The sequence below is a fragment of the Anopheles stephensi genome, chromosome 2 (genome assembly GCF_013141755.1).
Source record: "Anopheles stephensi strain Indian chromosome 2, UCI_ANSTEP_V1.0, whole genome shotgun sequence".
Lineage (NCBI taxonomy): Eukaryota > Metazoa > Arthropoda > Insecta > Diptera > Culicidae > Anopheles > Anopheles stephensi.
The window spans coordinates 75,578,886-75,603,861 of NC_050202.1; the positions used below are offsets into that span (position 1 = coordinate 75,578,886).

Consider the following 24,976-nt stretch of genomic DNA (forward strand, 5'->3'; position numbering starts at 1 on the left):
GTCTTTTTAATTTTTTCCTGATTTATAGAATTACATTTTCAAAGTGTTTTTATGGCTGTAATTTTGGATTTACTTTGAAAAATACTCGTTTGACAACCTTTCTCCGTCCTAGCACCAACCACAGGGCACACCGCCCAACCGTTAGCGCCATTGTTGTGGTGTGGCGGCGCTCGGTACTACTGCGCAAGACAGCTGTTGGTTGTTTTGATCGCGAACTGTCAACGTGGTGTTGTTGTTTAGAAGGCAAAACAGGTTTTTTGGTGTACGGTACGCATGGTGTCGGGGATAGTTTCAACTTGCTAATTTCACGTGTTACGGCACCGGACAACGTGCGACGCACTGCCCGGACCGAGCAGGAAGTGCAATGTGCAGTGTGAAGTGAATGCGCTTCTGGTATCGGCTAGCTACGCTTCGGATCCGGTTTTTGCTACTTCTGATAAGCACGCGGCACAGATCTGTCCCAACCGGGGACCGGGCGGACAAGAAGCAGGTGAGCAAAAGACAGCCCGAGGACCGGAATAGTAAAAGTGCCTTCCTTTCCGTTGCCGGTTCCCTTAACCTTCCAGCGCGGGTCGGCAGACAGGTCGGAATCAGCTGGAGCTGGTCGGAAGAGAAATGGTAATTTACTTTCACTTTCCGAATGGCGTGGCTGGTCGGTTTTGTGTAAAGTCGTTTCGGGCCGCTCTAGGAAACGTGCTCTGAGTGTGCAACCCGGTCGTGTCTCGGTGTCCCGCTCGCATCCCATCGTTGGTCTGCTGCCTGCAGTTAATGCAGGGTAGTGCGGGCTGGGAAAAGGGCACACCGGGAAGGCCATCGTGAAAGCTTCCTCAAATTACAACCGATCGAACCAGGAAAAGGGAGCGAACGTGTGTGTGTGTGTGTCTCTGTGTGAAGGAAACGTTATCAGTACCTCGGAGTACTTGTTGCAGTGGAGCAAGCAGTTTCTTTTCGATTTTTTATTGTAATTATTGGCCCTGATCTTGCATCACGATCATCGTCATCGGGCGAAAGACGTCACCGATTAGGTGACGCTGCGTTCGAGCTGCATTATATTACTCAATATATGTAAAGTACCCAACCTAACAGGGCCCTCGACCGATAGGCGAAAAAGGGCAGATTAGAGGCTATACTCAATCACGGTCATCACCGAGATGCTGGAGCTGATCGGTTGTTACGTGAATGTTTCATCCAGACACACGGCGAGCTGAAGCAATCGAAGCTGTGGTGCTTCGCCATCGCTTCGGGGCCATGCTTGAACGGGTGAGGATTTCGTATAATCATCAGTTATGTGTCTGGCCGGGAACTATTCATACGATTTATGTGCGGAGGGATCAATATCGCAACCCAGTTGATTTTGTCGAGAGCGTGAACCTAAACCCGTTAACGGATTAGCGTGACTGGCGCGGACCGGGAAAGCAAAAATCGTACCACGCTGTGCTACAAAATAGAAAAATTGCTACAATTACGATTATAATTCACACACGGATCTATGCTACGCAGTAGAAACGTCTGTTTGTGGGTCTCCCTAAAGCCTTGCAAAGCGATTAAGTTTGACCCAGTTGACATGGAGATTGAGCTGCACGTTACCGATGGCCATTCGGTACGTTGAAACGAAACAATCCTCTATCAGTTTGGGATGTTTGAAAAGTCTTAACCAATCACTGCAAAACTTATTTAAAACACTAGCAACGCTGATGATCCAGTAACATCCAGTTCTTCTGATACCTCGACCGTGGACGCACCGTAGCTAACCGAGCGTAAAATGTGCGGCCCAGTGACCATAACACACCACAACACACCACTCTGGCTGTTTCGGTTTCGGTCAAAAAAAGAAACAGGCCTGAAAGAAAAAGTATGCGAAATGACGTAAGCACGGCACTCTACCACACGAACTGTATTTATCTCCCCGTGGGTAGCGTACGCACGAACATCAAGGCTTGGTTGTTTATTTGTTTGCCAGACTTGTGACGGGCACTTGCCGTGCCGTGCCGTCTTGCGGGCACGTTTGCAATGGTTTGTGCATTTTTATTTACGGGACGCGTGTAGTGGACTGTGTTTTCATGAAACGTAGCGCAAACGGTAAGGAAAGTGAAGCTTAAAAAGTTTCACTAAGTACCGCGTAGCTATACACCGCTGACCGCTTGTTGTGGCGAAGCGATTTTGAACAGGAAATTCAAGAAAAAAAGGGAGCACGAAATTGTTACTTGTAGAACATTAAAGGGGGTGGGAAGCTTTTATTTAAAGTATCAATCACAATCAAATGCAATTGTTTTTACTTTTTGCATCCCATTATCACCTTTACACATGATAAGAGTAGTCGGGTTCCTTTGGCGAAACCATTATCAGCCATAATGTTTGACCTGACCTACATGCACAACGCTCGTTGCATTTGTTCGTGTAAATGCAATTACAGAACGATTCTTTGTTGGTAGGGTACGCGATGCAGTGTGTTTTGCTATTTGCCCGTTGCGCTTGACTTTAACGCCGTCAATGTGATGGACGGAAGGCTCGGTTCGGAAACGAAACCGAAGAATGCTTTCAGTGTTCGATTCGAACCGAACGTCTTGAATCGGCTGTTTAGATTTCAAGGTAAACACACCTCACCTCAGAACACAAAGCGCTACAAGGCGCGGGACTTTGCTGATGAGTTTCGAAAAAATCCCCTCGAGATGGGTTTTTGCCATCTCCGCGCCGTACGGTCGATGCATCTGTTCGATGGTTGGTTAGGTTGGGACGGTGCACTTGCGCACTTCCGGAACGTTTTCATCGATGTTCGCGCTGGATGAGGTCAAACGGCCAGAGGAAGGCAGTTGGTGGAGTGGCAGCTCAGCTCACGTGTAGTGATAATTGTACAATCTCACAGTACCAACGGAAAACCGGTGTTGTGTGTGTGTGTCTTTTGGAACGAGAGAACATCGCGTCCGGCTAACGAAAAGGAGCGGCCAACGGGCGCGTCGTACGTATTGGTGCGATATTTTCGGTGTAACCTTGAATTTTGAACGGTTGACTAATGCAGCCTGCACTTATGTCACTACCGTTTCCGTCCGTCGGGCTTAAGCGTCGGCATCGTGACGGATGTGCTTAGTTATATGTGTTCGGTATTCGGCCATAACGATTGACACCTAGAGCGACTTCGATGTGTGGGGTAAGGCTAACGTTAGAGATGCAGCGGATGGGTGTGAGTTATTAAATCACCATTGGCGGGTGGTTCTTTTTAGAGGCTAATAGTTAGCTGCTCATAAAGCTGGTTATTTATCGGCTATCGGGACGGTTGACATTGTTCATTAGCAATAAAATGTTGAGCTGAGTTAAACGATGTGGGAGTTCTTGTTGTGACACAGTGGGAGATTTGTAAGCTAATGCAATCTTATTCGGGGACATGAGTTTTAGAAACACATAATGTACTCTGATAGGTTGATTTTTTAATCGCATTGTAGTGCGGCTTAGCTTGGGATCGTTTCCCTAGCTTTGCTTTGAGAGGAGTAGCGGAAGACCTCAAAAGGCGTTACGGACCAGGAAGAACAATTGACCTGTAGTCGGTTTAAGGAGAGGGATCTAGTCAGTTACCAGCCCCAAAGATTTTCTTTCGATAATCCCAGTATTTTAGTAAGTTGATAAACGAACTGTTAGAGGCTCCACAAGCAGACAATATCTTGCTATTGTCATCAAGATCGACTAGTCCCATACGCCGAAGAGATAGTTGGAAACTGACTGAGAGGATACAGAGAGGAGATTCGGAGTTGGAAACCTTCGGGAGCATCCTCTTTAGGTTTAAGTCCCGGCATCCTGGCATACGCTGATAACTCTTCTAGGTAGCAGAGGTCCACATGAACCAACGCATCGCGCAATCGGCACATAACCTCAGGTTGGAGATTCTTTTTCTTCTTTCCTGGCACTACAACCTCGAGAGGTCTCGGCCTGCCATTTCTGGCTTTCTGTGACTTAATTTTACCCGTAGTAAAGTAGTCAGCCTTACGTACGATGAGGCGGTCTGGATGGGATTGGAACCCCAGCCCTGCCGTGTGAAAGACCAATGCCCTTGATCTCCTATTCTGTTGGAATATAGTTTAAAGTATAGCTCTCTGACATTCCCTTCTTTCTTCTGTATCGTATCGCCACCCTCCTGGATGATTGAAAACAATCAATCGGCCTGCAATACTTAATGTCATCTTCAGGGACACTCAAAGCCTTCTTCAAAACCACGAAACGATTGACCGTAGATCGAACAATGCCATCATAATTGTAAACCATTGACATTCTTAAAGACAGTTTCTCTTTAACGGAGCACTAATGTTGTATCGCACCAAATACACTCTGCCAGTTTTGGTGGAAGTCGCACTAGAATCGGTCGCTGCGGAGGTGAACCACGATATATACGCGACACTGGCGTAATTTAAAACCACCGCTTTACCTTCAGCGTCTTCAGCGTTGCTGCCCCGTTTGCTTTGGCCATTAACTCGCATCTGACCGCCGCTCGTTTGGAATGGTTTTTCGAACTCGAGCGCAAAAACCCGCCGTGTGTGTGTGTGTTCGCGCGCTTGGAAAGGCAACCTTCGCAGACCAATTGACGTTTTTCTTGGCCCGTCCAACCAACCACTTCCACCACGATTACCCGGTGATGCCCGGCTCTCCCCGACAGCCAGTGTCAATTGGCTATCGAGGTACGTGCTGGATTGTGGTTTGAAAGTTACGATTAGCTAGCAGCTTTGGTGGGATACGCGTTTATTTTTCTCTCGAGTGGCGTCCTTAGCTGTGAGTGTCCAAAAGTTAAACCATTTTCAGCTGCACATTTGCACCAAGAGTTATGGTGATGATGACCTCCCACCCCCCCTTGCGATTGCGCATAATGATGATGAAGTGCGTAGAAATTAGAATTTCTATCCAAAACCTTGCAGTTTGGTGAATTTTTAATGCGAATGGCTTTATTTCTACTCGCGCCCTGCACACTCGCTGGCACAACATTGTTTGTGGCAGAAACTGCGCGCTTCCGCCGTACAGTTTCCACGAACTTATCAGTGCGTGCATGCCTTTTTTTCTACCACAAAACTGCACCAGAAATACCTTTCAGATGTTTGATAAATGCCTGTGCCGTCTGACGATGGCGAATGTCGGTGTGTGTCGCTGTGTTGTGATGTTGCGTACGTGTTCGCCGAACACCTGAGAAGACCGGCACACGGCCACCACTGGTTCTGGACTGAATTCAGGCCGATTCCAAATCACGACAGTAGTCCGTCCACGTGCGACAAACTCCCCCCCAGTGCACACACACGTGGTTAGCGATAAGGGGTGGCAACCCGCCTGTTGGAATGCAGGCGAGAGAAATTGGAGTTTGCAATGGCCGTACAATGGCAGCAATTAAAACAGCTTTCCGTACAACAACGTTACAAGATTTGCTACCGGTGGTGGTGGTGGTGTGTGTGTGTGTGTGTGTGGTTTACCGGTTGATAGACGGGTGAGCCAGGTTGCGTTTTTTTTCCCTGTGTATGGCCGTGCCTCGTTTCTATTAGAATCACTTTGATTGCATTCTGAGTGTGATTTGTCGGTGTTTGTTTTTATCTTTCCCATCAATGGAACACACGCTCGCTTTGTGGTGACTTCCGAAATGGATCCATTGTTTTTTAGCATTCTGATTGGTCGATTGGCACACAAAGATTAGATTTGTATGATTTGTATGAAATTGTCTCGTGCGCGATTGCGAAATTGTTGTTGAATGCTGATTGGCGTGAGTAGGAATCCCCAGACATTATTCTGCTTTTTGTTGTCCTTTGAGAGGATTCCAGAACGAGTCGTTCAATGACATTGGAACCGTTTGGTAGATTTTTTTTTGTTGCTGTCCAAGCTGACCTGACTGACCATTCTATCGCTCGCCGTGTTAACAAACTTTCAACAACCTGCACCACTTGAGCAGCTCATCTCATCTTTTTCTTCTTCGTCTGTTTGCAGGCACTAACCGAATGAGACCCCTGAACCAGTGCGAGATGCCTGAACCGTTCAACATACTGCTGACCCTGGGCCAAATAGTTTGCTTTTTTTTTGCTGGCCTGAATAATTTTAGCATTTGAATTTCTGGTGATTTTTTCGCGTAAGGAACTTCCTGCAGAGCTTGCTTCTTTGTTACTCGTCTGGTCCATTTTATTCGCGATTTCACTCGGTGGGTCTGTTTTTCTTGGTTGCTCCATCGGGGGTTGGAAGCTGGTTGTGCCCTACCCCCCCCCCCCCCCCATTTCGAAGGACGATGTGTGAGATATAGGGTAAAGAAGAAGCTTGAATGTGTGTTGGTGGACGGCCGCGAAGAAGCACGTTCGACAATTTACGGCTTTCGTGAATAATCCGACAAAGCTCCGACAAGAGTAGTATTCTCCTCGGTGAAGCAGAGCGTGAGCGCGAGAGAGAGAGAGAGCTTGCAGGTGGCGTTGCGAGCGAACGGTCGGGTTTTTCTCGGAGAATCTTTGTTTTCCCATTTTCCATGAGCCTCATCAAAGCATTGTTCGCTTTTATTCGTGAAAATGAACGAGCCTGGCCCTCCTTCAAGGGTTGGCGGAGATTCTGTGGGGCAACTACTTAACGAAAAAGGAACCGCTCACCGGTTGGTTAATCCAAAATCTCGCTTCTGTCTGTGTCCAGATGACGAACATCCAACCGAACACCTCCTGTACGAGAGTTTGCCAGCGTGCGAGCACTTTGAGAGAGTGTGGTGCTCAGTTCCGGGCGGTTGCATGCGCGCTTTCGCAAAAGCTCTGCCACCGGGCAGGTTCGGGGATTTTTGTGCAATCGTGTGCTTTAAAAATTCATTTCTATTCATCTTATGCTGCCCCAAAACAGAGAGCATCGGGCGAGAGCGGATAGGAGTGGACACTCTCACCACTCGCCGCATCGGGCGGCTTCAGCTCCAGCTGGCGAGAAACGCGAACGATTCCGCGCGTTCATTCCGTTCATTCAGTGTTGGAACGCGTTCCGGTGCGGACACGGTGTCGACGAAGTGCCGACGGCGACCAAAAACGAAACGCGAATTCGTGGCGATTTGGTGGTGTGAATCGTTTCTTTTTGTGCCGTTTTCTCTACCGCGCGAGTGCGTGCGTGTCTCGGTGCGGGTTCTGGTTTTTTGTTGTTGTTGTTGTTAGTCGGTTAGCTCTTGCGGGGACGCTTTCCTCCTTCCGAATTAAGGGGGTTTTCGGAGCAGGGTTACGGTGGTGTGCTGGGGAGTACGGTGTGACGGAAGTCTGCCCTGCCCCGGTGGTGTTTCTTGCAGTAGAAAAGTGTAAGTTCCTGTGAAACCCCTTTCGGAGGTGGTTTGCTGGCCGCCTGACCAAAATTCATCATCCCCTTCCCGGCTGGTGGTGGTTTCTTTTGCGCCCCATTACTGATGTGCTCCACTGCTCGCGAGCTCACGAACGGACGGTCGTCAATCGTCGTTGTTGCTGACCATTCTTTTCATACGCTAAAGTCGTGCTGCTGCTGCTGCCACCGTTGTGTATTGCATGTTGTATTGTGGCCAGTACCAGACCAGACCCGTACATTTTGTTGATCACCTTCAGGGCCGCTCTCTCTCTCGCACTCTACCCCATGTTGCCCCGTGTCCGGGAGGTACGAATTGTTGCGCAAAGTTTGCGCCGTTCAGTTGCCACTAAATCCATGTGCGTGAGTGAGTGTGTGTGCGTGTGTGTGGCTGTGACTCAATTCGATCGCGGGTTAAGCTGCTGGATGTCGGCAGCAGCAGCAGCAGCAGGACAAATTGACGTACAACTATCATCATCGGGCGACCATAAGAGATGTAATCATCTGCTGCACACACAACATCAACCATTGCGTAGTGCAGTTTCTGTGGCCGGTTTTGATTCCCACCCCACGTTTTCGGAGTTCCAACGCGCAATTTTAGTTCGTCGCCGGATTAGCGGTACAGCCGTGGCCGCACGCCGCTGTTTGACAAAAAGTTCAAGTGCGACGAAGGAAAAACAAAAAGCCCCCAACAACTACTATCCAACATGGAAAAGTGTACAGATCGCGGCTGGTTAGGGTTTAACATTAAAACGTGCTACCGGAACCGGAACTGTGCATTGGTCTGGAGGTGTTGTTTTTTTCGCTGTTCGCCTTTCTCTCGCACTTTGAATTGAAAAAGGAATTTCTTCTTGAACCCCTACCGCTTCGATCGGGTCTCTCTCTCACACACAGGGACCAATTTTCAGTCGGGCCCTTTTTTTTGTGTGTGTCCCGATTGATTGTTTCAACCTGGGCAATTGGTGTTGTGTCCGCCCGGTGCGGTCGGGTTTAGGGTCCGTTTGCCAAATACAGGAGATAAGGTTTTGCAAATATTATTAGGGGAAGTATAACCGTGTGTTGGCGAGCGGTGGGTAGCAAGCAAACTGGATTCATCCCATTCGAGCTAGAATTGGTTGAATTTGTTGAACCGACACCGGCGGTGGAAAATCCGGAATTTTCTCCATTTTTTCACACGAGCAAAAAAAAAACAGCAGGAAAACTGAACCGGTCATATCCTGGTTAGGTAATTCTCGTGCGTTTTATTTCATGCTTCCCGGGAGAAAGATTCATACCCCCGGTTCCAGACGGGTTTTTGCGGACTGACCGGCACAGGAACAGGAAACGAAACCTTCCGGGATGTGTGTTGCCACCGGTCTTCGGAGTGTGGGCGTCCTCTTTTTTTTTGGGATAGATTTTGTTGTTGCTTTCAGTGTATCGTTTCATAGCGTCTCTTGCTGCTGCTGGAAGCCCTCTGCTTCTGCAGTGATTTCATCCAATAATTTTGTTTTAGACACTGGCTTTTTTCTTTCTCCTCCCCGCGACTGGTTTGCTTCACAGTGTCTGTGCGTGCTAGGAAGACCCTTATCAAAGGCGTGAGGTGAATGAAATTGGACATTGGGAAAAAAAAATATATGCCAAGCCTGCACGTGGAAGTATTACGCAGAATGGAGGAAAGTGTGCTCAGGACTCTAGCAAGTGAACAGTGCACAAAAAAAGGTGACAATTTCGCATTAAAACTGAAGAAAAGCGAGATTGCTGCGTACCGGTTTGTGAAAGTTTTTTGAATAGGTTCCTCGCTTTTTCCTCTGGTTTGACAAACGAATGTATGTCTGAGAATGGGTCGGGATTAAGAAAAAGCTTCTCCAAAGGGTTGGCTTTGTACTTGTAGCTCCTTCAAGTTTAAAATTGCAACAGATTCAGCCGACACAAAGGCGAAGGTGATGTCATGCCGATGATGCATCGGCTGTGTGTCTTTCTCACTCGCAACCCGAAACCCGTCTTCAAATTGCGTTTTGTGGACAGACAAGTCCTCAATGTCGCAAGAGTTTTGTTTCTGTATGGATCATCATTCTTGAAGAAGCTAATGAATCATTGGACTCCATTCCGCATCTCTGCTTCGTATCCTGCAGAAGGCTTGTTCGTGCCCGATACGAATGGTGCAAAGTGGCGTTACGTTTGCCACAAATGTTAGATTAATAGAGCGTATCGAAGTGCACTTTTAAACTAAAAACCATCGCCGGTTGATGTGGACTTCCGTCGTCGAGGTGAAAAGCTCGTCGGTGTTTTGACAGTCGGTTGTTTGGCAATGAGGATTTAGTTTGAGGAATTTTTAAATAAATCTAAAGTCTGAAGTGTTGATGGCACGAATCGGCTACTTCCTTAAGGTGGTAGTAATTGGACTTGTTGAAAGAGACTGCTCCCTAAAATTTCCCGAAACAGGCTTCATTCCGTCGGTTTTCGTGTGTAAACTGATAAGACCTTTGCCTTAAAAAACTGCTTCAAGGGCCATTATTGCATGCTGTTAATCGAGTATGAGGGAAGAAAAATAGGAAAATCACGCTCATTTTCCCTCAAGACTATCGAATTTTTCTTTGATTTAATTTCACCACCACTTTAACACCTCTTTCTTTGTTTTATTTCCATTTCAGCCTTAAGCACTAAAACTGGCAGAGCCTCTAAAAGGCAGTATTGGTCATCCTGATAGGCAATTGCGTTCACTAGCGTTTAGTTTTCGCGCGAAATTAGTGACGAATTATACGCGGGTACAGTAACCGAGCTCGGTTGCGTCGCGTTCGTAGTGTCGACGGTACAGTGTGTTCGTGGTGAATTATCGCCACCAGAAAGAAAAGGTTGATTCTGGCGAGGGTTTACTGAAACCTTCCACGCAATGTGAAAATTGTGAAAAATTAAGCATTTAAGGAAAGAAATAGCTAAATAGTGCAACAACAAAAAAAGGTGATCGAGCAGAAAAAGAAGTACTCGAGTGGGTCGGAGGAAATTGGAAGGAGCGAATCTTATTTCGCCCTCTTACCCCACAGCGGTACGTGTGTGTGTGTATGGGTGTGTGCGTGAGTGTTGATTGAGAAAAAGCGGTCGGAATGTATGCCGGTTTAACCTGTGCTTAGATACCGTGCATCAAATTTCTACCGGCGCCACGAGTGCGGCGGTTTGTGCTTAGTGTTTCATTAAAAAGTGTCAATTGAAGCTTTCGGGCCGCGTTCGAAGTGGGCTCTCACCTTTTCTCTCTATCGATCCGTTGCTTCGGATTTCATTTGCCGATTGCTGTTTTTTTTTTTGCTGAACACCGTACAATTTACCAGGTAAGTGGTTTTGCAGCTGTGACAAAAAAATGAGGTATTAAATCACTAGGCTTCGCCAAGCCGAAACAGTAGCGAATGGTGGAATGAAATGGGACAACGTGTGAAAAGATCGAATTTTTTTCCTGTCACTGTCAGAATTCCAAGCAATTGGCAAATGTTGTGTATAGATTTGATGCGTAAAGAAATCGAGCAATGTAGGGGATGAGAAATGGGTGCAAATAGGATAACATGATCCTAGTCTAGACGGTTTGAAGCAACTAAAACACTAGCTAATCTAGGATTGGGGTGGTCCGTAGGACGAGGGGATAACGGCGCCGGGCTTCACATGGCAGGACCGGGGTTCAAATCCCATCCAAAAGACCGCAGAGCTGACTACTTTGCTAGGTGTAAAATCAAGTCACAGAAAGCCGGAGATGGCAGGCCGCGAGAGCTCTCGAGGTTGTAGTGCCAAAGAAGAAGAAAAAGAAACTAGGACCAGCGGCCAAAGAAGGTTCTGCTGTGTATGTGGTTGGGACCTTAAGGAAATCGTTTATTATGAGTTGCTTCCGTGCGGTCATAAGCACTAAAATCAGTTGTCTTGTGTCAACCATAGGGACCGTTTGAGGCTAGAGATTTATCAGAATCAAAATTTGCCAGTAGAAAGGATGTTATGTTCCATCAGGATAATGTCATGCCTCGCACGACTGCAGCTGCTTACGGCACCTGACACCAATATCACCCTTTTCTCGCATCGCTATTCTTCCTAAGTGATAAGAAATTGTGATCAAAGGATCATATAAGGACTGATACTTCTATAAGAGAAGCGTCACTAAACTGTCCTTCGAAATGGCATCAGATTGTACAATAAAATAGAGCATATTTGACATGAACCGAAAAATCCAAAGAGTATCTTAAATAATATCATGAAATTCACGCAAAAATAATAGATTCGGTGACCTGACACTATAACATTGCTGTCTTGTCCTCTTGTTCAGACAGCTCCAAGCCCGTGTTGTCTCCATAACCACCACCTTCACACTCGCGACAATCCGAATGGAAAACGAGATTTAAAAAAACGCTTCTCATCATCGCACTCACCTGACCTGGTGATGGTTGTGGCCTCCTTTTTTTTTGTTGTTGTCGGTGCGTGGGGTGCGTCCCCGAGTTCCATATTGTTCTCCAACAGCACGCTCTTGTTAGCGTATTTTTTTAACCACACTCAAGTGCCGTTTTGCCGGATGGCCTGTGATGTAACAGACGCACAATTCACGAACGATCTTTCTTGGGCTGCCTGGCGCTGGCAGTGTGGTAATGCGAAAGTGACGCGAACACAGCAAACAAGCGCCTGCACGCGCAATACCGCCTTACCACCGATCGCAAAACCGATAGCGCACCCGCTATCGATCGTTCGATGGTGTTTGCAGTTTTGGCTTTCCTTTTTTTCGTTCACGCACTTCGTCCACTTTTATCTACTGGCGCGGGATCGAGTGTGGAAAAGCTCGCCGACGGAAATTACGCTCCGCCGTAGGAAATTACGCCTGAGTTCATCACGGGAATCGGGGGTTTCGATTTCGGTGCGGTTTGCTCTCGTTTTTTGTTTAAAATGGAAAACGCGCGGCTTTAGATTATGAGCCGCCTGCCAGAGGTAGCGTAGGGGCGAGAGTCTGGCAGCTTTGTTTTGTCGGTGAAGCGATGACCATAAACCGAGTTACTTAACACGCTTCGCCGAATGCCACACAAGCACACCCTCCAACCAAAACTCGATCACATTACCCCTAATTCACTAATCGCTACACTTTCATCGTCTGTGCCCTACCGTATTGTCTGTCCGTATGTATTATCGTATCGTAAGCGTATTAGTTAAAGGCCACCATCCCTACTTGGGTTTCCGCTTTCCGGTGGCTCCGGCGCGAGAGCGTGCATTTTATTTCACTTTCTGCTGGTGAAAATGGTATAGGCTATAGGGCTACTGGCGGAACATGTTGTTAGCGAGGTGTTGAGCATGCCGGGGTTAAAGTTTTCACTTTTTAATTGGAAAAGCTTAATGAAATTCAAGATTTAAAAGGCGATGTGAGGGGAGTAGAGCGAATCGAAATTCGTTAATTTTATGTCGATATTAACATTCGTTTTCGATTTGATAAGTAGATTACAGGAAAATCGATCAAACTTGGTTTATCAAGCTCGCATCAAGCTCAAGTAAATACATTTTGTTTAATTAGAAGTAGAGCAAAATGTGATGTAAAACTAGTAAATTTACACCACTATTTCAACACGATTATTTCAGTTGAATGTTTTCTATCCACAACCATCCATGCACATTCCGGAAAACTGGGTTAGCCCTAGATTGACGTAGAATTTGGCTCTAAAATTCATACGCTTGTGGTTGTTTCTGTTTCTCTCTATTCGCGTGGCACGTGTTCCGATTGTTAGTCTCTAATCCAAAACTCTGCAAAAACCCAATAAAACATTGCCATTCCACAGTACACGGACCTACGATAGCCTCACGATGGAGGGGTGGGGGAAAAACGGCAACCCAAAATACCCTATACATTCCAAATGTCGCTTAAATTGTCAATCCAAAGTTCCGTGGACAGTTTTTGCACCACCAGTATGTTAGGAATGTGACTGTATCGGAATATTGTATGGGTTGTATTGGAGTGGAGCGGTTTTTTTCTGTTTGTCGTTATTTAAAAAGGATACGTTTTTACTCCTTTATCGCTCTGCGCATATTAAGAAGCTGGCGAGCGCGCATTCAACGTTCAGCGTTTTCATCTACCTCAGCCCTCTCGCAACGAAAAGGACTCAACAAAAACCAACACTACTTCGTTTGTTCAACTTTGACTTCGTTATATAGAGAATTGAACGAATGTGCGGCGGAAAAAAGCACAAAACAGCAAGAGAAACAAACAAGAATAAACAAAAAAAAGTCACCCACAAATCAGCATTGCTACCACCCAATCACAGGGCACAGCGAGGGAGACGCACAACGAGCGTAGAAGGGAAAACAAATAAAAGCCTCCGGTGGCAAAAGGCAAAAAGCAAAAAAAAAAAAAATACAAACGAACGGGTTCCGTTGTGCATTTTTTAGCTCGTTTAAACGTAAAATTTACACTAATCAGTAAACTTTTGATGGTGAATCACTTTGACGGTGAATCCACCGGTGCGTGGTCCATGACGCTCGTGATTCTGATAAGGGCGGGAGGTATTTTGGAAAGGGGAGAGCGTTTTTTCTTATGGGGGCTTTTTTTGTTGTTGACTTTTATTTAATTTTCATTTATAGCGTTTTGATCGCGCGAGCTGCGTCGGGAAGGTGGTTTTGTTGCCTGGTTTGGGCTTTTTTCCGATATTCCTGTACCGTGCCTATCTCTCGGGGAGGCTGATTGAATTTTCGCTTGGGTGGGAAAAGTTTTAAGTAAAATATTTTGCGAATGTTTTTGGGTTTCTTTTTTATTAAAATAGCCCGGAGGTTTTGGTTAGTTTTTTGTTTGGTTTGCGCTTGCAAATAGTTTTAAAAATATTTAATTTAAATTATTAATAGTTCTTCTTCGCTTGACGGTCTCTAAGGTCACGCCGGCTATATCATGGCTTACTAGATTGATTTATACCGCGTAGCCTGTTAAACAGTCCTAGCTACAGAAATGTCTGGAAGGGCTTCGAATCCTTATTTTTTGGTCTAACCCTCTTGGTCTCTTTGCTCATGCCTACCGTTTCTGGCTTATTAAACTTATTGATATACCGCACAGTTGGATAGTCAATCCTCACTATGGCGGAACGGACTAGATGGGATTTGAAACCAGGCCCTTCCGTGATTATGGTTTATTACAAAACCGACAGCTATTGAATTTTCGGTACAATTTCTTCTAAACTGTAATATAGCAAAATATCCTAGAATCGTTTGTTTACATCACGTTAGAACATGTGAATACACATGTACAGAACATTTATAGTCCCAGTACTCACATACGCCTCTGAGACATGGACTCTGTCCAAAACTGACGAAGCCCTCTTAGCCGCGTTCGAGAGGAAGATGCTCAGAAGGATTTTTGGCCCCGTATGTGTGGAAGGACAATGGAGGAGCCGCTACAACGACGAGCTCTACGAGCTGTATGATGATCTCACTATCGTACAGCGCATTAGACTCGCCAGGCTCCGGTGGGCTGGTCACGTCATGAGAATGACACCGGACGACCCAGCCCGTAAAGTCCTTTTAGGCCGTCCACAAGGACAGAGGAGGCGTGGTAGGCCCAAATTGAGATGGAGTGATGGCGTTGATGCGTCCGCCAGAACGGCCGGGATAACGGATTGGCAGACGACGGCGCTGAACCGTGAGCGGTATCGAGGATTGTTGCAGCAGGCCAAGACCGCAAAGCGGTTGTAGCGCCTGACAAGTAAGTAAGAACATGTGAATGTTAAAAATAGTTGAAGATGTTTTATTTATTATCCCTAAGTAAATCCGCAGTTGAATACCAATTCGCCCCTTACTGAATGTCATTGTTTGACTGGAAAGTTAAAAAAGCGGGCATGAAATGTTTCGCTAATTAATTTGTAGTAATAAATACGTTGGAATCCCATTATATGGATCTAAACTCCGTATTGATAGTAGTAAAACTAGTCATTAGAACCATGACATTTCAAGCAGCAGGATTTTTTTATTTAACAAACTCGGTTTTAAATTGAAAATTATTTTATTTATCGAGCTATTTTCATAATTCATAGTCCATAACATAACAAAAACATAATTTATCCAATGTTTTGCTGTGAACAAAAAAACATCGTATATTGTATTGCTGATCCTCATTAACTGCGATGGAATATCTGTGAGTCACAACATTTCATTGAACAACGAACAATACCTGCCGCCAGAACAATAAAGAAATGGTTATGATGCTCGAAAAGCACCGTACAAACCGCTGATCTATGTACACGATCGAATGGTACATTACACCAGCTTCGCGAACTGTTGCTTCCTTTGTTCTGCTTTTTGGGGTTGTTTTATTTAGCCATTCACCCCAATTATCATGTGCCGTTTGGGCGGGTCAGTTGGTGTTTTCTTAGTTGATTAGCAAAGGTTGACCGAGAAAACGGAACCCCGGAGGTTGGTAGAATAAAATGTCCGTCACACCGTACGTGTGTTTTTAATCGCTTGCGGTAAAATTGTTTGGCTTTTGGTGCTGCTTTGCTTGGTTCCTGGAGAGAGAGAGAGAGCGAGTACAAGAAGTACGAGAATTTCTAGACCATTGAATTGTGTTGTTTGGGGTTTTTTCTCTCTCCCGACTTGCAATTTACTTTTCGAGTGCATTCGATTAGCTCTGTGTTTGTGTGTGTGTGTGTGTGTGTGTGTGTGTGTGTGTGTTTGAACATGACTGTACAGTCCGCAAATGTTCGTTCCTTCGTGCAGCCCTGGTCGAGAAGAGTGGTCAGCTCAATTTACAGTATTTGTGTAGTGGTTTTGTGTTCCGCTTTGTGTCCGCACCGTTCGGCAAAGTTTTCCCTTAAGCTTTGTATAGCTTTGGCACACTTGAGCGCTTCTTCACGAATGCTCGGCACGTCCTTCCTTCGGTAGCATTGCAGCGAACATACCACGGCCACTTCCTTGGCAATGGGTGGAAGGGGGAGAGAGGAACCGACCAAATCATGATGTAAGATTTAAGATGCTTTGCCGGTGAAAGTTAAGTTTCTTTCCGTTGTTTTGATTTCATCTGAACTTTTTTGCCCTGCATCGGGCGCCCTCTTGCTTGAAATAGCGCAGCCAGAACGGGAAAGATTTGAGGCACCAAATTTTAAATCGCTACCGGCAACGAATGTCCACATCCACATCTGGTGTGTTATTCGTTTCCCGATCAAATCGCGTAAAATCGCGTGGTAGGTTTGGATTGGGTTCGGTTGCTCTAGTTCCAGGTTGTGGATGCTGCTTGTCCACTCCCCCTTGTCCCCCTCTTCTTTCCGGTTCAGCTTACATCGGGGCGTGTTAGGGGTGGGGAGAGGGAAAAAAAATATTTCCACTTCGCTTTGATCAGGTTACGATCCTTCCCGGTGTAGTATGCCCGCGGGCTGATGATGAAAAGTTTGCACGAAGTGAGCTCGGCGCAAGAGAGATTTCTCATCTCGAGCAGGAAGAAAGTAAAAGTCGTGGATAAAAAAAGGAAAAATTAGAACAAAAAGTCGTTTGCGAGTTGAGAAGCTTGGAGAGATGGCTTGCGGCCGGGACACAGGGCGAATGCTCAAAAATAGCAACAGGAACTTGGTGCTGTTGTGTGTTGGTGCATGGACCTGCCCGGTAATGGCGGAAAGTGTAATTTCGTTTTCATTCGAAACTTTGGACGTGCGCTCCAAATAGCTTTATTTAGGTGTTTATGGTTCTAAGCCGCGTAAGTGTACCCGAAAGACACACACACAGTGAAGTATGTGATCCAAATGTTGTTGTTTGGTGGGTAAAGAAAGGAAAGAAAGGAAAAAAAAACGATTGAAGACAAAGTTTGATCGTGTCTTCGTTTGGGGTTTTTACGATTTATTTGCACAATGTTTTGTTTTATTCGACTCGGTCTCGTACATAAATCGATCGAACTCTGGTGCTTAATCGTGCATGTACTCACATTACGGAACACCGCACGAACGGGGAAGTTTTTGTTTGGAATGCTTCATTCGAAGGAAGTTGTATAGCTGTGACTTTCTGACGATATTAATCGCCTTGTTGCTGTGTCGCGCAATACGGGATTTGAACGGTTTTTCTTTCGTTGCTCTCAATTCCGTTTAATGCGTTGAAGAACGCTATGATATAGAGCTGTTGTTGAGGAATTATCTGTAAGTTAGACGTTAATTAAGTCGCTCTGGATTAGGAGATTCCTTCGAAAAATCTGTTCACTGTTAAATGAAGCAAATGTCTTTATCGGTGTGACGTCAATTCGAGTACTTCAAAGTGTAGTGCATTTTCCGAACACCAGCACCAAATTGCGCCACGAAAAGCTCGATTTGTGTGAACCCCCGTGATGGTAGTAGTAACGGTGGTTTTCTAGCCTAGCCCCGCGTATTTATGCAGGCGTTCAAGTGGGTGTGGTACAATTTAAATTTAGTACACGTCTACCCAGGGGCCAGCAACAACTGCATTGAATAGGCTAATTCCATTCCCATTTTCCATTTCCATTTCCATTAGCAACCGCATCCGCACTGCCGACAATTGTGGTACCGCCGGACAAAGAATATACCGTGTTGGTAAAAGGGGAGCAGGTGGTGTGGGGAGGGAATGAAAAAGCTCCCCAACAGCTATTGCACCGGTTATGTATGCATGTGTGTGTGCGTGTGTTTGCAGTGAGGGAAAACAATAACACAACAAGAACAACCCGGGTGGTAAAACAAAAAAAAAAACAGGTGGCAAAGTGGAAACACTCAAGTGTGCAAATGCTTGTGCCCAACCCGGCACTCGTTGGGTGCGTACCTCTGGAAGGGACGATGGAAAATATTAAAGAGAAAAAAACACACACATACACACATGCCGAGAGAGAACAGTGAGTGGGGTGAAGCGATGGAAATGAAGCTTGCGAACCCCTCCTCTCCGCTAACGTGTACAACAAACGGCTCTGACTTAAAACATGCGGAAGATGTTATTGACCAATGTTGCCTAGTGGTGCGTTTTCACTGGGCCTCGCAGTGAGTCCCCAGTGTAGCGAGGGCTTTCCAAAAGGCGCAATTGGTGGCCGCCGCCCTTTCCCGGCCTAGAGGTTGCATGCGTTTGCGTTTCCATACCCCGGTGCCATTGCTGGGAGGGTTGTTTGCATCTGGCACCAACACACCGGTCAGTTGTTCTTCGTTTTGCGAACGGTTGCTGCTGTGTACGTTTGTCCCAAAAAACAAAGGGTTTTCATCTGGTTTTGGAGCTTTTTTTGTTGTTGAAAGAAAGCACACCAAACTCGGGAACGTTGGTGCGTCGGTGTGATGGTGTGTGAGAGAGTCCCCTATTGTGACGCATGAAAGCTTATTTCCATTTTCACCCAGCCTGCTGGATTGTTCACGTCGTGACAGGTGAGAGCGAATAGTATAAAAAAAATCTCTGGCAGGGTTCGTCGCTTTGGTCGTTTTTTTTGGTGTTGGCGAGCCATCGTTACACACGCACACATCTATTCATTTACGTGCTCGCGTGTGTGTTTGATGTGTTTGTTTGTGGGCTGGCGAGTGGTTTGAGTTTTTTTTTTTGGGCGGGGGTGTTCACTTGCAATTCGATGTTAGATGCACCTGGCATCGTGTCATCAGAATCAGGCTGTCATTCGGGCGACAACCAGCTGGCGCAATATACGCGCCTGCGAGAACGACGAACGTACACCGATTGGCAATTACAGCAGAATTGAAAGCATTTAACAAGCGTGCTATCAATTGGAGAATCAGTGGGCAAACAAAAAAAAAAGTCACACAATTCAAATAAAAAATTAGTTAAAAAATTGTTATGATGATGCGATCACGAGAAGGAATAGTTTGTTTGAGTAAGCAGTCAGCTTTGTTGGATTATTTATGTTGCGTTTAATATATTGCCTTTTTTCGACCGTTCGGTATCATTTCTATCCCAAAAACGGGGAATCCCTGCTGATGATGCCTACCTACACACGCAAAGAATCCAATGTTCAGCATGCGACGAAGCTCACTATAATCAATCGAACCGGCTACCAAATCATACCGGTTCGTGCGTGATGGAATTCTGCTGCGAAGCGTCGTTGCACCTATTGTGGGCCAGGCCGGGAAGGATTTCGCACGAATGATAATAATTATTTTTCCCGATGTCATTCCATCATCATTAGGATTAATTGCCGTTGCCATTGGATGCTGCAGCCCCTGTCGAAGCATTCGCACGGCTGTCATCGTGACATTATGTGATTGGAACCGTCTGGCTGGTTGGCTGGCCGAGTGCGGATGCCTTTGTTCGGGGGAAGCCTTGCATTCCTGCTAAAAGCCGCTTTTATTGTCAAGGAGATTGATGGTTAAGCGTGTAAAAAAGTGAATTAATTAGTAAATCAGATTGAGAGCGAGAGAGTGAGAGAGGGGGCATAATAAGGGTCGGTGCATTTGTTAAATTGATTTCGGAATAGGTCTATACGTTTGTTAGACATTGATTATTGAATGTTGACTAGGTTAGATGCTAAATACATTCTAAAAGTAATATGGTAATTATTGTTTTTTCTCTATGTTATAAAAGTACATCTTTGCCCTCTATTTATAGGGAATTCGTTAAACTCATTAACTCCTCATATTTTTTTAATAAAATTGGATGCTACACAGCTGGCAGAATCTCGTCCAACCGTCTTCCCAGTACACAAAACTGATTAACTCTATATCCTAACTGAGTCTAGGAAGCAGGCCAAGACCTCTGGAGATTGTAGAGTCGAACAAGAAAAAGCAACAAACAGCTTGTATAGCTACAGTCGACAGCGATTCGGATCTAAGTGTGTTCTTGACAGTGATTAACTTGTTGTGTGCCACCTCTCTACAGCTAGCTAGCTTCCCAAAACTGAAAATTAATTTTCTCAATTTAAGCGAGCAAACTAACACGTGTGATTACTAGCCTCTCCTTCTGGCCGGGTTGTAAAAAAACCCCAAATTCCCACGCTCGCCTACGTTGGCCACAAGACTTCCTTTGCAACTTTTTCGTGTCGTCATTAAATTGACTGCTTAAACGGACAATATTTCCGTCCATTTAATCATCTGTTTATGTGACCCACTATCGCTAAGCCAATCGGCGGGAGGGGAGGTTACGTCCGTGTGATTCGTCCAAAGAAAACCTCCACCTTCCGGTCGGCGGCTACGTACGGATACGTTCCTGCCCTTAATGGTCGCCATGCTTTAATAAAGTCTTTTTCCCTAGCCTTTCAATTGAGGGGGGTCGCAGAGGGATTTTTTGTTGTTGCTGTTGCTTTGCTTCCCGTTGCTGGCAAGGGAAACTTTTGTAGTTTTCCCTCATGTGCTCGTGTGTTTGCTTGGTGGCGGGCTTGTTGGTCAGTAGAAGGACTTCATTGCGTGAACGTCCTGGCAGTGTAATAACCACCGTAAAAGGGGAACTGTGTGCGTGCAGCGCCACACTACTACTACACTCTGTGTGTATGTGTGTGTGTGCTTTGTGAGAGTGTGTACGAGTAGAACTAACGGCGTTCCTGATGTACATTACCGGCTTATTGCTACGTCGTAGAGCTTCTCGTACCCTGCGCCTGCTTTTATCCCCCCAAACCCCCACCGAATGCGCCCTCCTCGAACGCGATATTATGTGAGCGAAATGACCAATAAATCCTGAAAAAGCACTATTGCCCTCCAACCACGTGGGACATTTTTATGACGCCTTCCTGGCTTCACATGGTCGATAGGGCGTCCATCGTTGCGACAGTGGACGCTGGAAATAAAGAAGCTTTTGGTGTGTGGTTTACGGGGCGGTTTGGGTGGGTGTGTGTGTCGGGAGAGACGGCACGAGAGGACCAATAAAGCCGGATGGACGGTTGCGCCCAGGATGCTTTTTAGAGTGGTCACAAGGTCATAATGGTGGTGACACTGTCCACTGGTTAGCGGTTGCTGATAGATCCGGTGGTGTACGGCTTGTCCAGCCGGCAGTGCACTGAAGCGCTACACTGACAAGATCATTGCCGCACAAGAGATGGCCGTTTTGAAACGGGGACCGGCCCTTTTGTGGCACTGGCTTGGGTCAATAAAAGCGGGAATCGCTTCCTATTGAGGTTAGTTTTAATTGAAAATGGCTTCTTGGCGAGACTGTTGAATATTGTCTTTAATCCGTGCGCTTATGGGATCGTAGCGAGCATGAGTAAAACGGGCAAGCTACTGGGTTGGGTCTGCTTGTTGTGCATACACGCGACGAAGCAAAGATCCTGCAGGCATGTACTCTGGAATAAAGGTATTAAATAGTAAGAATATGGTTCGCTGAAGCTCCTTGCGCTGTGTGGTGAAAATTCGCCGCCAATCAGTATCGGCTGGGCAGGAGTGCTAAGTTCCAAAGACCCCATTACACATTCTGGCTTTCCTGGCCAGAACAGTCCGGCCAGCTAGTCAATGACCGGAAGTGTTCGTTTCCTGGTGATTAACATGAACAACGGTAGGGACGTGAGCGTACCCACTAATGTGTTCATTTTGTTATTCCTGTGCAGACGGTTCGTGCACGAGCATTGCTATTGCGTTATTGAAACGTCCCTCGTCGATAGTGGCTCTACCGTTCTTGGCGGAGTTGGCTACCATTTCATGCTGCGTTGAACACGTGAAATGGCTTCGCCACACAATGGCAAGCAGTAGCGCTAGATCCGTGGCCGTCTTCATCGTCGTCCTTCGCCGCCTTCGGTTGACGTGCAATCGCTCTTTCGTCCTGAAGACAGAAGTGGGGCAGGGCAGTGTTCCGGCGGCTGCAAGGTGTTGGGACGACCATTTCTTGGAAAAGTGAGTACGCCAAGGCGGTGGTCAGACTCTTGCTTGAAGTGGCGGCTAAAGTGTTGTTATTTTGGATACCGTAGCGGGGCAAGCCGGGCAGCCCAATTGCCTTGGGAAATTTATCGGCATCATCCAACATTAAGGGCGGATGGTCGGTGGATGGCGTGGTTTTGTTCACTTGCTGACCATTGCTGGTCGATGGCGCATCTGGCATGCGCTATGCTGCCCGCCGGAATGTAATCTTGATGCTGATGTGTGGCTCAAGATATTTTCACTTCACTGTCGTCGCGCGGGAGTGGGAGTTGGCTGTCCGTGGTGTTAACGTTGATCAGAGGGATTTTGCAGCGATTTGTGAGCTTTAAAAGTGATTTTCAATCGAACGGTTTGCTTTGGCGGTGCTGCGATGGCGGAGATGTAATTATTTTTTCACACAAGAATCGTTGCTGAAATGTGCTCAACAGGGTAGTAAACTGCTGTCGATGTTTTAAGTTCTATGGGTTTAAACAGAATTCCAATAATGACTAATACATGAATTTCGCAACTGAGCTATCTATAAAGACGGACTCGTAGTCTATATAATTATGCTTCAATTTCCAATAACACCTATTGCTCGTAATAGCTGTTTTATCTTCATCAACTGATTTTGTTGCGAAAAGTGGTGAAATTGGTTTGGCTGCGTTTTCTGCATTGGACAACCCATTACGCTCTGTTTTCCCCGCCAGACAGATGGCAATATTGCAATATTTTGTTCAAGTCGCCACGATCAGCGGGCGACGACGAAGAAAGGGAAACGCCGTTGCAGTGAGTAGCGATAAAAAAGCGATTTTGTTTTTGCTTTACCACGGTCGAAACGTTTTGTAACGAGTGAGCTCCCAACCCATTTGCACCGGACAATCCGCCATTCCGGCTACGGCAAAGGTACGTCCGTGTAAAAATATCCGATTAAATATGCTTTGATTAGTTTAAAACCAAGGGCAATTGTTGTGCACTAGCTTCACAGGTGCGGATGATGCAAAACTGCATTCCCAGCGTTGGTACGTTAATGTGGTAAAATGAGTTGGGGTCCGCTAGTTCCGCTGAAACCTTGAGTTTTTTCGCTCGGTGGAAACAATTTTCTTGCGGTTTCTTTCGCTAACGTTTGTGTCCGGTGGTACGAAGAGCAGTGGCGTTAAGCAGGTTTGTAAGAAATGTCTGTCCGTCTGGTGTAAGAATTAGCCCGCTTCCTGCCTTATGTCTGCAATAGGGTGAGAAACTGAACTCGATGCTCGATTGTTTGGTGCGGTGTGTTTTCGCATCGCAGCTATTTTGTAAGATAGGTATGCGTGTTGAATGTATAACGCGCCCAACACCTGCAACTAGTTGGAGGAGGTGTTAAGATAGTGTTTTGTAATCTCTTCGTTGATAATAACACGCTGAACAGTTTTGTTGTGATGTTAAAAGAGAAACCTCTTTTTACATAAGATGTTTTGAAGGCATTTCCGATTCAGCTGGGCGGGTTAACATTTTATAATAGTGTGATCTATATTGATATCTGGTGGTTCGGTGGCCTTGGTTTTAGTGGCGGCGATCTTCACACGACAGGAGCGGATATAGAATCCCAACACGACCCCCTCTTGACAGGACGAGACCTCTCGAGATTAAAGAGCTATAAAGGATGTTGGAGAGAAAGATCTATATCAGCGATCGAGCGTGTTGTACTAAGCAAAGCAAATCAATTCTACTAAACTCTACTGCATGTGATAAACTGTGTGTTGCCTTATTGACTGAACTACACCTTCCGTTTTCATATTTGATTTGCTTGCCTTAAGTGATGCAACGGCGTTTCGATCCTTCCGGCAAACCACCTGCGGCCTTGAGAACAGGCACAAGTTCCTGGGCAGACATTGTGTACGGCTCCTTCTTAGCCCCTTCGTTATCACGACATTCGTTACGCCGTGTTTGCACAGCACTCGCGCGAACACTTTGTGTACACCACGCTGTGTTTTCACTTTCCCGGGGCTTGGCGGATGTAAATCCGGAGACTGAGCCCGGTCGGTACAAGGATTGTAATGATGAGCGTTAGAAGCGATCCGGGGGCAGAGGAAAAACTCCCCGGAAAAATCCTGTTATTTCGTTCTTGTAAAGGATTTTCTCAGGTCTAATCCTTAGCGAGACAGCATCGCGCAGAGCCGAGGCGGATGGCGTATCCTGCATCAACCACACCGGGAGCCATCAGTACGCGGTATGTGAATCGGGCGAAGTGAAGTTTGCCAGAAGCGTCAGCAAAAAACAACGGACCGGGTGCGCCATAGAATATGTTTCCCGTTCCGTTTTTCTGCTCGTCCCACTAATATAACCTGCTCGCGTGGCACAGCAGTCTCACCCGTTCCTGGTACAATGGTGCGCGTACGAAGGGCCGTATGTGTAAGAACAATACGGCAGCGGATGGGTGAAAGATCAACATTTGCTCAACCCATTCGGGATGCGTGTTTCGACGGGGTTTTTGCGGGCACTATACACTTGACTTCCTGGCACCGTCGCTGATGCCAGGAAATAAGGTGTGCACGGTAGTTGTGAGCGAAAGAAGAAGATAAAAAGATTTCATTGGAAGTCGAATTGGGGAAAAGCATACGATATCGCAGCGAATTGTTTATGTGAATCTTCGCTTCGCTTATCCGATGTTCTCTCGTTGCAATTGCCGGAGGGATTGTAATGAAGTTTCCAAGAAGTCCCTTTTTCTATTATCTCCGCTGGTTTTGTGCTGCTTGCATCATATGTGTGTGTGTGTGTTTGCATCGTGATCTGTTGTAGTTTGTTGCTGGCTGCTGGTTGGGTTCCGTTTCTTTCTAGGAGTTAATGTAAATAATATGTCTTGTTTGCGTATAGCATCACATTCAGATGAATTGTTATTTATCTGGGTTTTTTGTTGTAATTAGCTGGTTTCATGGTGACTCAATTTTCTTAAAGCCAAAAAAGACAAAAGAAGCTATGTTCGAAAAAAACCTCTTTAATTGATACCGCAAACATTCCTACTTTTAGAC

General features: G+C 46.1%; 1 protein-coding gene across 7 annotated transcripts in view; it reads left to right on the forward strand.

Moving 5' to 3' along the window:
* The first annotated feature begins 224 nt into the window (after positions 1 to 224).
* The window catches only part of LOC118507665 (furin-like protease 2), a 191,770-nt gene continuing 167,018 nt past the window's right edge, over positions 225 to 24,976 (forward strand). For 2 of the 7 annotated variants that reach the window (XM_036046441.1, XM_036046449.1), the window contains exons 1-2: positions 6,927 to 7,258; positions 9,906 to 10,577. The gene's annotated coding sequence lies outside the window, so the exon portion shown is untranslated. Of the gene's footprint in view, positions 619 to 3,129; positions 3,146 to 6,065; positions 6,083 to 6,926; positions 7,259 to 9,905; positions 10,578 to 24,976 lie in introns of those variants that run through there. The other 5 variants (XM_036046442.1, XM_036046443.1, XM_036046446.1 and 2 more) reach the window with 5 other exon arrangements.